Source organism: Tupaia chinensis, unplaced genomic scaffold, assembly GCF_000334495.1.
Source record: "Tupaia chinensis unplaced genomic scaffold, TupChi_1.0 Scaffold142576_1, whole genome shotgun sequence".
Lineage (NCBI taxonomy): Eukaryota > Metazoa > Chordata > Mammalia > Scandentia > Tupaiidae > Tupaia > Tupaia belangeri.
Genome location: NW_006202424.1, coordinates 173,384 through 178,104, shown reverse-complemented (window position 1 = coordinate 178,104; position 4,721 = coordinate 173,384). Strand labels below are relative to the sequence as shown.

The following is a 4,721-nucleotide window of genomic DNA, read 5'->3' as shown; positions in this document are numbered from 1 at the left end:
AAAGATATTAAGGAGAAAAATAAAGAGGTGAGATATTTATGGGGAAACAGAAGTAGATTATTATCTGTTGGTGATAACATGTAAAGTATCCCAACTGGACTAGTGAGAAATGTATTCATGTGGAAAAATTTAGTCAACAGCCTAAGTGATGTATAGTAACTTAATGTATAAAAGAAATTAAAATAAAATAAAATATATTAAGTTAAAGGAAAAAAAGACTCTACAAGGAAAACTATAAAATAGTCAAGAAATAAATTGAGCATGATACAAAAAAATGGAAGACATCCCATGGTCTTGAACTGGAAGAATTCATATAACCAATTTGTATGCTGATTAATATAATTTATTTTGTATGCATAAACATATACAATGATTAACTATAAAAAGGAAAAGAACTAAAAAGATTAGAGCAGAAATAAACAGAGAATAAAAATTATTCAAAAATAACTATTAGGAAACAATTGAATCAAGAAACATTTCAAATCAAGAAACACACTAGAGTAACAGCAAAAGAGAAAGGAATCAGGTAAATAAGATCAGTAATAAAGCTGGTAATATTACAACAGGTATGTTAGTAATATACATACTTGTGAGAGAATATTGGAAGTGACTATATGCCAACAAACTAAAAATCTTGAATGACCTGGGAAAATTTCTGGACACATACAAGCTACCTTAATTGAACCAGAAAGAAATATAAAGCCTGAATAGACCAGATAGACTAGTAATAAGCAGTGAGACTGAAGAAATGATGGTCTTCCCAAACACGGAAAAGCCCAGATCACAATGGCTTCACTTCTTTTCTTTTTATAAACTTGATTTGTTTTAACTAGATAACTGTACACATAAATTCCCCTAGCTAGCCAGGATTTGGTTATCCCAAATGGCCAAATTAATCTGCAACACACCACTATTATTTCTCTCACATATGACCAATGGTTAACATGCTGAGTTCAGAACTGTACTTCCTTGCTGTGTTATACCCTTGGTTAGCTTCCACATGCCAGGCTCTACCACACTTTTCACTGCACTAGACAAGGCATGTTAAAGAAACAAACAAAAAGTATTAAAAGTGTGTTTCATTATAAGGAAAATTTAAATATAATCAGCAATACTGAAAATACTATAACTGGCATTTATAGCCTTGGTTAGAGTTCTTGATATTCAACAGGCATTTGTTTGCTGTTCCATGAATAGTTAGCAATCAGCTTACAAAACAAAATAGTAACTCGAAAAAGTGTATAAAGAATACAGAATGATAAACCAGGAAATTGGGGTTCTTTTGTGTTGTTTCTTGTTGAACAGAAATGGCTTTTAAAATAAAATCTGAAGTAAGAATAAGTCATCTTCACATAGAGAGTTCTCTTTTCCTTAAGAACATTTTGCAAAAATGTTAAACTGTTCTGAAATGTGGCTGAAATAACACATACTTCATTTAACTTCTTGTATGTACATTATCCAATTAACATTCTAACCACATTTTCATATACAAAAGTGGGGCCATAAATATTCTCCAGTAGGACCACACTAGCTAGAGAATAATTATACCCATTTCTCTATATATTCTTTTAAATCATGCTTCCCAGAATGAAACTGCTCACTTAAAAGCGAACAACTGGTTAGAATTAAGGTCTCCAGACACTGAATCATGGGGCCTAGAAATCCTTTATGTATACTGCTTTAGTTGAATATAATTAATCACATGTGATAGTACTAAGTGTATCCAAAATCAATGAAAATCTGGTATGGTTAAGTTCATTCTGCACACTTAACTATAGATCTTTGTTAAAAGTATATGACAGGGCCTAATGCGTATATGTGGTCTGGGCAGAAATTCCATTTATTTTTATACATGTTTTTGCTTATACAACTTTATTTCTACAACCTTAGAGGATGCCTTTAATAAAAAAAGACCAAAACAGACAACACACCTCACTGGCTACTGATCAATAAGACAGGGAATTGTCCCATTACAAGAACAGAAGCCCATGGGAGCAGAAGTCTGCAAGCGATCTTATTATAAGAACTATCCAGTGGGCAGGTTAACAAAGATACCAAAGTATTTTGGGTATATGAAGGTCTTTTTTAAAGTATAAGATTTTAGACTTTAAGAAGATAAAAGAAAAGTCTGATTTAACAGTTTCAATAGCTTTTTCTAAAAAAAAACTTTATGCCACTAAATGTCAAGATCAAATTTTTAAAGAATTTAGAACTGCAATGTGAAGGAAGCAAAGGTACATGCTTATGAGGAAAACAACAAAAAAATACATTAATGATCTTTCATCTAAAAAAGACTCTTTTCCCTTCTTTTATACTGACTAAACTGCCTGTCCTTAAAACCACTGGAGTACATAAGTTACTGACATTATGCCAAAAAAGTCAAAATGTACTTTATTGCAGAAAAATAAAAAGTTTTGAAATTGCATTTGATGTTTGATGTCATTTCACCAAAAGGCCAAGGCCAGCACAAAACTTATCAAGCCAGAAAAACTTTAAAATGAAAATGATTAAAATTCCACTAAGTATACTGAATTATAAAAAGAATGTGATGCCAGGCCATGGAGCATGATTCATTGCCAAGTTTCTTCTTGTATGGGCATAGTCACTAACATATTATCAATCTGAGCAAGTGAAACACATCTAGCCTATGATAACATCCCCTACTTATCTTCTTAAATGTGAATACTTTCAGCATATTGCAATCATTTAAATAAACTTTTCAGTCAAATAATTCTGTGGAGTAGAAAGTCATTTGATCAGTATGTTGCTTCTTTTATGAACTATTTTTAAGAAGGTGATGTTAAAGCCTATTGACTATTAAATCTCTACCATTTAATGATACGTTGTAAATGTAAAAAAGAAAAAAAAACCGAAGTCATAGAAAATGCTTGGCATCTACAACACATTCTCAGTAGACTAACCACTACTATGTACTTTTGTCACTATAGGTCTTCTTGCTCCATACTCTTGCTTCACGCAGTGGGTTCAACAATATCCATGTTTGTTCCAAACAGGGCAACTAACTGTTCTTCACAGGTAGCGATGTTCTTATTTATGATTCCCATACAAGGTCCCAAAAGCTTTTCAAGTGCTTGCACATCCATGGCTAGACATTTGATGGTCTCAAGGGCATGTGCAGAAGGGGTTTGATGTTTGTTAGTGACCAGGGCGAGCTCTCCAAAGTACTGTCCCCGAGAACACCTAGCAAATGCTACTGCATCATTCTCTTCTACTTCTGATTTACCCTTTCTTTTATGGCAATTTTCACTTCTCCAGAGTCAACAATGAAGAAACTAACTACTGAATCTCCCTGAGCAATGATTTGTTCTCCATCGTTGTATACTTTGGTGCCTATCATATCAACCACTTTTTTTTGGAGAGGTTTTTGCTGTAGGGCGCGTGCGCTCGCCAGAGAGACAGAGACAGAAAGCGAGAAATCACCCCCCAGGGGGGGGGAATGGCCACGCAGCAATCCTTTCTCCTCCATTCTCCTCTCGGGATCTTGGGCACGCGCACACACGCGCCCGGCGTGAGGTTTAGGTCACTGGGTCTGGGACGCGAACTGCGGTGGACTACATGGGAGTCCAGCGACATAGCCATTACGCTAACTGCTGGTTCCCACATCAACAACTTTTAAACATTCAGAAACCTCCCGAGGTTTAAGGAATGGCAGTGACTCAATACAGCTCTCACACTTTTTCTCTTTGTGGCATTATTTTTAATAATTCTCCTGTCGAAACCCCGCAGAGCACCAGGAGAGGTAGCAGTGCTTGTAGCTGCTCTGGGTGTATTGTACATTAAGGCCAGTTCGCCAAAACTCCCGCGATGATCGTAGTTACCAACATATCTTCCCACGCCATCACATGTCACATAAATATCAAATGTTCCTCTCAGTTACAAGGAAGTCGTCACCCTCATCTCCTTGATCAATTACAGGCTCTCCTTCTTTGACCAGTTTTTCAAACAGGGCATCTAATACTTGAGACATCTGCTCTGGATCCAGATTCCCAAACAGCAGGATGTCTGTGCATGCCTCCTGCAACCTGTTTCTCTGATCATCCGTTTTTGGATGTATAATCCTGGACTGTGCATCATTATCTTCATCAGGGTTATTGCTTCTGCACTTGCTGAGGCAACGCCTTGTGAATTGGTTTATTACTGGAGCATTGAAAGCCCCTGCGTCTGCAGCCTCAGTCTTCTCCTCCTCTTCCTCTTCCAGGTCCTCGGAGTCAGAGTGCCTGGGCTCCTGGGTGAAGCTGACCCCCTCGCTGGGGGTGCCACCCAAGACGGCAGTGCCCGCATGCCCCCAGGTTTTGACCACATTCTCAAAGGCCAGGAGCCTTTGTGCTCCTTCTTCTGCAGGCGCGTGAAGTGCTGCAGCGCGAACTTCAGCAGGTCCGCGGGCTGGTGCCTGAGCGCCTCCACGGTGAAGCCCTGCAGCAGCTCCGTCAGTCCCGCGGCGATCTCGATGCTCACCCTGCCTCCGGGACGGCGGGCACCTGGGCGCCGCCCTCGCCCCCTCCTCGGTCCCGCCTAGGATTCCGCGGCCACCTCCCGAGCGGAGCTGCGCTACCGGCTGGGAGCCTGGCACACTGGGCCGTGGGGGCTCCTCTGGCCCGGCCCTGGCGGCTCCGATGGCCCGGTCCCGCGGTTCCCAGCGCGCAGCTGTTTCCAGCGCGCAGCTGCTCCCAGCGCAGCCACAGCGGCAGGCGGCCAGCCCG

The 4,721-nt window shown here is 39.9% G+C and overlaps 1 pseudogene; it reads right to left on the bottom strand.

Moving 5' to 3' along the window:
- Positions 1-2,972: 2,972 nt before the first annotated feature.
- LOC102480524 (cAMP-dependent protein kinase type II-beta regulatory subunit pseudogene) overlaps positions 2,973-4,721 on the bottom strand; it is a 3,604-nt pseudogene continuing 1,855 nt past the window's right edge.